The sequence below is a fragment of the Camelus bactrianus genome, chromosome 28 (genome assembly GCF_048773025.1).
Source record: "Camelus bactrianus isolate YW-2024 breed Bactrian camel chromosome 28, ASM4877302v1, whole genome shotgun sequence".
Taxonomy (NCBI): Eukaryota; Metazoa; Chordata; class Mammalia; order Artiodactyla; family Camelidae; genus Camelus; species Camelus bactrianus.
Window position 1 is genome coordinate 2,661,413 of NC_133566.1, and position 10,798 is coordinate 2,672,210.

General features: G+C 43.3%; 1 pseudogene; it reads left to right on the forward strand.

Moving 5' to 3' along the window:
* Positions 1–1,148: 1,148 nt before the first annotated feature.
* On the forward strand, positions 1,149–7,301 carry LOC141575413 (hepatoma-derived growth factor-related protein 3 pseudogene; annotated as a pseudogene).
* The last annotated feature ends 3,497 nt before the right edge of the window (positions 7,302–10,798 follow it).

Genomic DNA, 10,798 nt, shown 5'->3' on the forward strand with positions numbered 1-10,798 from the left:
CGGAGGTCTTGCCCGGGGCAGGGCCCCGAGGGGTCAGGAGCAGCAGGAGGCTGACCTCAGGCTCACACCGGTGCTGACACAGGGGCTCAAGGGAAGGCGTCGGCCACTTCGCTTCCAGGGGCCCAGGAGGGGTTGTGCATGGGGGACGTGCTGTGGCCTGGTGTTGCCCCAGGGTCAGGACGGGGCCCTCAGGCCTGGTGGGGGCAGCTGTTCTGGGACTGGTGCTCCTCAAGGACCCATGGGGCCAGCCCGGTATCGACCGTCCTGGGGTCCCCATGGGAATGTCTGGCTGGAGGCAGATCTGTGGTCCAGGGGACGGAGGTGAGGGGCAGGGCCTGGGGCCGGGCAGGCTGCAGGGACCATTCGCAGGTTCAGCTTGTTGGTTAGGTGTTCCGTGTGAGGGAGATTGCGAGTGGGGGAGACCCCCAGGATGGTTTCTGGAGCCCCGATGGAGCCCTGGAGGCAGAGGGTGCCCAGTGTCCTCACGCCTGGAAGGGTCCCTGAGGGCCGGTGATGCCCCTGGACCCAGCTGCCTGCCCCAAGGCCTCACCCTCTTTTGTGTAGAGCCCACTGGAGAGAGCTGTCCCTTTCCTACATAAAATTCTCTGTCTTCCTCTGTCTCTGTGTCTGTCTGTCTGGCTGGCTGTCCCCCACAGGAAGCTGGAATGACCCTTTCCAATGGCCCTAGGGTGCTATGGCTTTACTGACAGACACTCAGTGCTGGTCCCAGCTCCCCTCCAGGAGCCTGTACTGCTGGCCTCCCCTGGGGCCGTGGAGCCACAGACTCGGCACATTGATTTCGCCCCCTCTGCCCTGACACACTGAAAAGCTCACACAGACACTTGGACAATGTCCAGCCGCCCAGGGCCGCGTCCCGTGGGTGACTGAGATCTCCTGAAGTGCTGGCCTCGATCGCCCAGCAGAGCCAGCCCCGACCAGGCGCTGGCCTCCATTTCCTGGAGTGTTTCCTGTGAAGGGCAGACAGCTGTGGCTCCTGTGTCTGCCCTCTGGGGAGTGCTGTGTCTCCTACAACCCGGGACCTGAGACTGTTCCTTTGAGATGGAACCACCAGGAGGGACTGGAGCTCAGGGTCTGGCCTCCTGGGAGGACCGAGTCCGGACTCCGTCCCTGCACCCTTGGCAGCCGGTGGGCACAGTGGCCTTCACGCTCCTCGACCTGGGACGTGCTGCTCCAGGATGGGAGACAATAATTTCTGTGGTTCCAACCCGACTGTGCTGCGTGTTACAGCAGCCGTGCTGACCAGGAGTCCGACACCTGGGATTTGCTGCTGACTCCGCACCCCCAGGGAACCCCAGGGATGGGTGTGGTGGGGGGAGAGCTGGGGCCTGGGGCTGGGAGGGTGTGGAGGGCGGCCAGGCTGTGGAGTCACCAGGGGAGGGGCTGCAACATAGAGCGATTCCCAGAGAGCTATGGAATGGTAAAGGATGCTTTATTGTCTCCACAACCCAAAACATGACAAGCCAGAGTCTCCCAACAAAAAACCCAAACCAAAGATAAACAGCGCAGAAAGTTCATGGGCGCCAGACGTTTAGAAAGGATGCACAGCTTCCCAAGCCAGGCCTGGCGTGACCTCTGGCTGTAGCGCGCCCCCCCTCCCCTGCCACCACCCGGCAGTGGGGCCTGCCCCTCCCCATCCAGGGACAAGACAGGAGAGGCCCAGGGGTCTCGGGCCGGGACGCCAGGCTGTCGGGCTCCCTCCTCCCGGGGCTCACCTCTCACCCCACCGCCCAGTGCAGGGGAGCTCCTGCTGAAGGTGTCTCAGGCCGCTGGCCACAGGACAGGCTGGCTGCGGCCACTGCCCTGTTTTGCCAGTGTCCCTCTTGCTCTGTCCAGCGAGGCCGTGTCCTGCCCTTGGGGGACCCGGTCACCAGGCTCGTCTCTGGGAAGCTGGAGTGGGGAGACCTCACCCCCTTCCTGGCAGGCCTGGCTCCTGTAGGGGCCATGGGCCCTGGCCCTTCTCAGAGCTGAGTACTTGGCTGACCGTTTGTGGCACATCCAGAAGCTACCCTCCTGCGAGAGGTCAGCCGGGGCAGCACTGTTCCACCAAACATCTCACACAGTGCGCCTCCTTTTTGGAACCGTCCTTGGTCACCAGGCCTGATGGTGTCCACAGAGAGCGGGCCATGCAACTGCCCCGGGATGCCAGTTTCCTTCTCATCCAGACGAACCCTAGGGTGCCCCAGGCACTCCCGTTGAGGACAGGCAGACCCCTCGCCTCAGGCTGGTGGTAGCACCTGAAGGTGGGCAGGGTGCAGGGTGTGGTAGGTGGTTGTGTCTTTCTTTCCCCCAAACACAACCATCTAGTCAGAGTTCCAGAAGGAGAAGGGGAGGGAGAGAATGGAGGCCATTCTTTGAGATTATAATATAATATTTGAATAATATTTCAAATATTTGTAGGGATAACAGTTAAGAATTGTACAGAATTCTATTTAGAGACTATCATCTGGTTTTGTTGGATTTAAGATTCTTGGTTGAGAGTTTTTACTTTCATTTTATTAATGCCATGTATCACATTTATTATTTTGCACATAGTGGATGACCCTTGTACGACTGGAATAAATCCAACATGCTCATGGTGTATGATCATTTTAATGTACTGATGAATTCAGTTTGCCAACATTTTGTTGAGGATTTTTGAGTCTATGTTTAGCAGGATCTTGGTCTATAATTTTCTTTTCTTGTCTGATTTTGGTATCAAAGTAATGCTGGCCTCATAAAATAAATTGCGAAGTGCTCCCACCTCTTCTACTTCTTAGAAGATTTTGTAAAGGATTGATATGAATTCTTCTTTAACTGTTTTGTAGAATTCAACAGTGAAGTCATTTGGTCCTGGACTTTTCTTTGTTATGAGGTTTTTGATTAATAATTAAATCTTCTTGCTACTATTCGATCTGTTCAAATTTTCTATTTGTTCATGATTCAGTCAGGTAGGTTGTACATTTCTAAGAATTTACCCTTTTCTACTAGGTTATTAACTTGTTGGTGTATAATTCTTTATAGCAGCTTTTTAATGATCCTTAGTATTTCTGTGACATCAGTTGTGATATCTGATTTTATTACTGATTTGTATAATTTATTTTATCTTTCTTTTTTTCTTAATGTGTAGAAGTTTAATATGAAGTCCAGGAGAACAGGTTCTTCTTTAGTTCAAGGATATATTTTCAATGTGTAGAAGAATGCTTGGTACCTAGTAGATTACATATAATAAATATACACATCATATATTATACAAATGTTTACTATAAAAAAGAGAAACTGAGTGAGTTCTAACTCAGATGATAATTATCTTTTCTGCAAAGCAAGCTATGCAAGCTATAACAATAGGTACATTGTAGAGTCTTGGGTTAGAGATCTGAAAATATTAAAACAATATGTTTATCAATATCCCCAACTGGAAGAAAGGGACAGTAGCTTCGATCCCTATTGCCAGCTAACATCTAGCCCATGGTAGTGGTTCTCACAATATTTGCTGATGGTACAGTCATGGAAAGAAACTGGAGCATGACTATTTACATTCCCATTTATTCTTGTCCTATTTAATCTATTCTCTATAGTACAAACAGAGTGATCTTTTCAATTGTAATTCTTATTTTATTTCCTTACTTAAAACTATTTCATTATTTCTCACTTTTCTTAAGCAAAGGCAGTACCCCCTCAGATTGCTGACGAGAACCTACATAGTCTGGCTTTTATGCATCTTGCTTAAATTATCTCCTTCCATACTCAACATTTTATTTATTTTATTTATTGTGTCCTCTTTCTTTTCTTCTTGGTGGGCCTGGCCAGCGGTTTGTCAATTTTGTTTACTCTTTCAAAAAAACAGCTTCTTGTTTGATTAATTTTTTTCTATTTTTTAATCTGTTTTCTTTCTTTCCTCCCTGATAGTTATTATTTATTTTCTCTGCTGACTTTGGGTTTTGTTTGATTGTTCTTTTTCTAATTCTTTGAGGTGGTAGGTTTGAGCTTGTTCTTGTTTTTTGTGTAAGAACCCTATTGCTATGAACATCTTAGGGCTGATTTTGCTGCATCCCATGCAATTTTAGTGGTTGTGTTTTCATTCTCATTTATCTCAAGGTATTTTTTTAAATTTCCTTTTTGATTTCATCATTGACTTAATTTTTTTTTTTTTTTTTAGTAACATGTTGTTTAGTCTCCATGTAGTCTTTTTTCCCCTCGTTTTTCATTCTGTGGTTGATTTTTATTTTCATGCCATTGTGGTCAGAAAATATGCTTGAAATAATTTCTATCCTCTTAAATTTGTTGAGGCTTCTTTTGTGTCCAAGTATGTGATCTATCCCAGAGAATGTTCCATGTGCATTTGAAAAGAATGTATATTTTGTTTTGGGGGGATGTAATGTCCTGAAAATATCCATTTAGTCTAACTGCTCTATTGTGTAATTTAGTATCTCAATTGCCTTATTGATTTTATGTCTGGAATATCTGTCCAATGATGTGAATGGGGTGTTAAAGTCTCCTACTATCATTGCATTCCCATCAATTTCTCCGTTTGTCTGTTAGTATCTGTTTTATACATTTCGGCGTTCCTATATTGGGTGCAAATATGTTAATAAGTGTAATATCCTCATTTTGTATTGCTCCTTTGATCATTATATAGTGTCCTTTATCTTTTTTTATGGCCTTTGTTTTAAAGTCTATTTTGTCTGATATGAGTAGTGCTACCCTCACTTTCTTGTCTTTTCCATTTTGCAGGAAATGTCTTTTTCCATCCTCTCACTTTCACTCTATGAATGTCCTTTACTTTAAAGTAGGTTTCTTGTAGGGAGCACGTTGTTAGTTCTTGTTTCATTATCCAGTCTGCCATTCTGTGTCTTTTCATTGGAACATTTAGTCCATTGACATTTAAAGTGATGATTGATAGACGTGTGTTCATACTCAGTATTTTCGAATAATGCTGATAGTCATCTTTAAAAATCATATTGGACTTCTACTAAAATTTTATTAAACTTGTTTCATAAGTTCTTGTTATATGAATAAATGGTTTCATTCTCCTCTTTCCCCTCCTGTTAAGGGAACAATTATTTTGACATAAATACACTGAATAATTAACCAGCCAATCAATTTTAAAAAAGAAGAAGAAAGAGGAGACAAGATCAAAGACTTGGGGAAAGAAAGGACTATAGTTACATTCACAGAAGAATTCAAGTAAGAGCGAGCTGTGTCACCCACTTTATTTCTTCTTCCCTTTGTCTCCTATGAGGAAGAGGAAAATACAGATGCTGCCAAAATGTTCAAGACTTTCAAAAATCTAATCAGTTTGATATTTTCTGAAATAAAAATTTTCATTGGAAAAGTAAATTATTTTGTATTATAAAGAAGGCGACTTTGAAAACCATTTATATACTAATTAGAACTATAATGATTTTTCTATAATAACAAATATGTGATGAAAATTTTATTTCTCCAAGGATTGTCTAAGAATATCAGTAAGAAGTTAGTTTAGAAGCAACAGTCAATTAAGACTCTTACTTTGGATCGAAAAATAAGCATAAAAAGCATTTTGCATAGCTATCTCTTTTGAAATAAAACTAAAGACAGATGATTGTGAGAAAAAAAAAAAGAAATACCTCTGCAGTGATTTTCACTTTTTTCTAATTTAGAATATAGCACCAAGAAATGAGGATGATACGGTTTTTCTGCTACCAGATTAAGCCCATTTTTCCTACATATATTTAACCCACAACCCTCTCCCAACTTTTTTTTTTTTAATACTAATTGCTTCCCTAGGTTCTCATCTATTTTTGATCTACCTACAGGCTACAGTTGAATTTGTATTCCATATGGGGGAAACCGCATTCAGATTAACAGTTCACACATCATTAGACAATGGAGGCAGTGGGAAAACATATGCAAAACTTTAAAAACTCTCAACCAAGAATCTTAAATCCAACAAAACCATATTTCAAAAATAAAAAAAAAAATACATTCCAAACTTATAAAACAAACAAAAAGTAGAATTTATTGCTAGCAGACTTATCTTAAAAGAAATGCTAATGGAAGCGCTTCAGTCTAAAAGCAAGTGATCTCAGAAACTACTGTTAGAAATCTTGGAAGAGTTTGGAAAGCATGAATGATACCAAAGTCCTGTGGAAAAATAAATAAAACTGCTAACTTAAAAAGAGGAAAGGGGAACTCGGTGGAGCCCGGGAGCCCGGGAGGGAGGCAGGCGGTGGCGCCTGTGAGCAGCAAGCGCGCGGCGGCGGCGGAGGCGGCGGGCGAGAGCGAGAGCCGAGCGGCCGGGGGCTCCCGTCCCTGCTGCCAGGTGGCGATCTGCCGGGCTTGCCGCGCCCACCCCCCCCCCCCCCGACCTCAGCCTCCGCCTCGCCGCTTCCCCTCGTCCAAGCGGCCGCTTGTCTGCCCGCTAGCCGGCTCCAGGCCGGAGGGGAGCGCGGCGCAGTCCGCGGACGAGGTGGGGGGAGGCGGGGAGAGACGGGGGTGGGGGGACTCCCAGCATCTTCGCGGCTCCCAAAGACGACCCAGAAGGGGAGCGGCCGGGGAGGCACGTCCGCGGCCCCGCGAGGAAGAGGCGTGCGACCTGGTCTTCACCAAGATGAAGGGCTACCCGCACTGGCCGCCCGGATTGATGAACTCCCAGAGGGAGCTGTGAGGCCTCCGGCAAATAAGTATCCTCTTATTTTTTTGGCACCCATGAAACTCCCATTTCTAGATCCCAAAGACCTTTTCCCTTACAAGAAAAACTAAGGCAAGTTTGCAAAGTCAAACAAATGGAAAGGGTTTAATGAGGGGTTATGGGAAATAGAAAACAGCCCAGGAGTAGAGTTTCCTGCACATCAGGCAGTTCAGCACCAGAGCTCCTCAGAAACTGAGGAGAAGGCGGGATCCCGCAGCTGCAGGCCGTGAGGAAGAAGGTGATAGAGTAGAAGATGGACAAAACAAAAGAAAGAGTGAAAAACCAGGGTCAAAACGGAAGAAGTCATATACTTCAAAGAAATTCTCTAAACAATCCTGGAAATCTCCAGCATATGAAGATGACAAGGACTGCAAAGAGGAAAATAAAAGCAGCTCTGAGGGTGGAGATGCTGGCGATGACACGAGAAACACTTTAGACTTGCAGAAAACCAGTGAAGGGACCTAACTACCACAAGGAATGCTGCATGTAAAGAAAGCCACAAGAAGGTTATACGTTTGGTTGTCTAATATTCTTGGATTTGCTATGAAGCAACACATAGTCTTCGTTGTCATTGACAGAACCCCAGTTTGTATGTCATTATTCACATTCCTCTCCGTTGTGTTTGGGGGAAAGAAAGACATTTTAGCCTTTTTTAAAAGTTATTGATTTAATTTCATATTATTTGGTTGCATGAAGTTGCCCTTAACTATTAAGTATTATCAAGATTTTTGCACAAGCTTGTACATGTCTAGGACTCTTTATCAAGGCAGTTACATTCATCAGCCCTGCCTTTATTCCGCCATCACCAAACACTCAGTTAAATACGAATTAGCATTTTTTTTGAAATGACCACTCAACATCATGCTTAAGGGATTTATTCTCTGTGACAGAACCCAGGAACCAATTCCTAGATATATAACGTTGGCATATTGAAGATAAACTTAAAATTGTCCTTCAGTTTTGAGGCCATGTGTAAAGTTTAATCATACTGTAAAATATCTACTCCGTATTAGAAATAGCTAGTTGACCGCTCATACTTCTCCAAACTCATGTCCTTACGCACACAGACTCAGTTTCTATATGTGAAGTTAGTGAGTCATTTTGTGTTACTCCAAAATAAAGATGATGATTTTTTTTCCCCATGCCAAGACAAGCTGAGCTAATCACTCAAGGTGGATACTTTACATTTTGAAGCTGGAATCAGCAGTAGCCCTATGGGAAATCAGACAGAGTGTTGACTTTTAAAATAGACTTTTAAATGAACTGTTTTCTTTTGGAATTAGAGTTAGAATAGTTAATATTCACCCACAAACCATTATTCTGTGTACATTACTGTTGCTATTGTGATAATAGAGAATTTTACTTATTTTTATGCCAGTTCATATTGTGAGAACACGTTTAGTCAGTTGGGTTTTATCAGTCCTGTCATGCTTGTCCTTGGATTATCTTTCATGTATTCGAGGTTTGTAGTTGAAAAGTTTACTGTAATAAAACAAAATCAAAAACAAAAAAAAGTATTGCTTTTACAGAATAAATTTATTGGAATGTGTACTGGGAGTAAGATTTGAGGCTGTAAACAACTAAGTTAGTGTAATTTGGCTTCATATATGTCATGCGAGGTATTAATGTATTCCATATATTAAAGCAAAAATTGCTAACAGAAAGTTTACAATAGAAAATAAATAAATAAATAAAGGACAGAGATTTCCAGTCAAGATGGTGGAATAGTAGGACCACCAGCTCACCTGTCCTCACAACTACAACAAAAGCACAACTGACTACTAAACAACCATCAGGGAAGAAAAAGACTAAAACCTAGCAAAAAAAACCCCTCTTCAACTGGAAGCATAAAGAGGGACTCTTAGTGGGATGGTAGGAGGGGTGTGCTCATGATACAATCAGGCCCCATAGCCCCTGGATAGGCTGCCCATGAGCTGAAGAATAATTAAGTTACAGAGGCCCTTCCACAGGAGTGAGAGTTCTGAGCCCCACATAAGGCTCCCCAGTCCAGGGTTTTGGCATTGGAAGACGGAAACACCAGAGTATCTGGTTTTCAAGGCTAGCAGAGCTCATCTCCAGGAGCTCCACAGGAATGGGGAAAAAAGAGACTTCACTCTCTTGAGACACGAACAAAGAATTTCACATGGACCATGTCCAAGGGCACAGGCAGTGACTTCGTAGGAAACTGGGCCAGACCTGCCTGCTCAATTTGAAAGGTCTTCTGAGAAAAGGGGTGGCTATGGCTCACCTTGGGGACACAAAAGCTGGTGGCAGATATTTGGGGAGTGTTCAACTACACGAATTTTCTAGAAGACTGACATCTTGCTTAAATCATTAACACCAAGACCTAGCCCCAACCAACAGCTGGAAGGCTTAAGTGTTCCGAAGCCTCAGGCCCAACAACAAACTGGGTAGGAACTCAGCCCCACCTATCAGCAGTATTCCTGAGTGCACAGCCACCTTTAGACATGCAACTAAGCATGGCCCTATCCATCCAAAAGCCAGAACTAAACTCCACCTAGCAGTGAGCAGACACCATGTCCTCCTGCCAGGAAACCTACAGAAGCCTGTAGTTCAGCTTTATCCACCAGGGAACACATACCAGAAATAAGAAAACAACAATCCCAAATTTGTGGGAGAAATCTGCAAACACAAGCCAGACTCTACCTAGGGCCCAGCTGGACCCTGGTCCTTGAGAGACGTGTACTGCTGGGATGCATAGGGTTTCTCCCAAAAAGGGCCACTTCTCCAAGGTCAAGAAATGAAACTGACTTACCTAAAAATACAAATAGAAAGTTAGACAGTATGAGGCAGCAGAGGAATATTTCCCAGGCCAAGGCACAAGATAAAATCCCAGAAGAAAAAATAAGTGTTAAAGAGACAGGCAATCTAGCCAAGTAAGAGTTTAGAATAATGATGGAGAAGATGTTCAGGGAACTCAGGAGGAGTATAGATGCACAGAGGGTAGTTTTTAGTAAAGAGTTAGAAAACATAAAGAATATCCAAACAGAGTTGAAGAATACAACTGCTGAAGTGAAAAATAGACTAGAAGGAACCAAGAAAAGACTAAAAATGAGGGAGAAGAGCAGATCAATAAGCTAGAATACAGATTAGTGGAAATCACTACAACAGAACATAACAAAAAAAAAAAAAGAGAGAGAGAGAGAAAGAAAAAATGAATAGTTTAAGAGAACTCTGGGACAACATGAAGTACACTAATATTTACATTATAAGGGTACCAGGAAAAGAAGAGAGAAAGGACCTGAGAAAATATTTGATGAGATAATAGCTGAAAACTTCTCTAACTTGTGGGGAAAAAATGTCACCCAAGTCCAGGAAGCTCAGAGAATTCCACACAAGATTAACCCAAATTGACATAGATTAAGGATAAGGAGAAAATACTATACTCAGCAAGAGAAAAGCAACACATAACATACAAGGGAACTCCCTTAAGGTTCTCAGCTGATTACTCAGCAGAAACTCCACAGGCTAGAAGGAAGTGGTGTGATACATTTAAAATGATGAAAGGGAAAAACTTACAACCAACAATGCTCTATCCAGCAAGGCTCTCCTACAGATTTGATGGAGAAATCAAAATTGAATCGGTAATTTAAAAACTCCCAACAAACAAAAGTCCAGGACCAGATGACTTCACAGGTGAATTCTACCAAATATTTAGGGAAGAAGTAACTCCTATCCCTCTGAAACTATTCCAAAAAATTGCAGAGGAAGGAGCACTTCCAAACCCATTCTATGAGGTAAACATCACCCTTACAACAAAACCAAATATATCATGCACACAAAAAGAAAATTGCAGGCCAATATCACTTATGAATATAAATTTAAAAATCCTCAACAAAATGCTGGCAAACTGACACCAGCAATGCATTAAAAGCATCCTACCCCATGGTCAAATAGGGTTTATCCCGGGGGTGCAAGGAGTTTTCCTCACATTAATGTGACACACCATGTTAACAAACTGACGAACAGAAAACATATGATCATTTCAATAGATGTGGAAAAAGCATTTGATAAAATTCAACATCGATTTATGATGAAAACTCTCCAGAAAGTGGGATAGAGGTAATATACCCCAATATAATAAAGGCCATATATGACAGACCCATA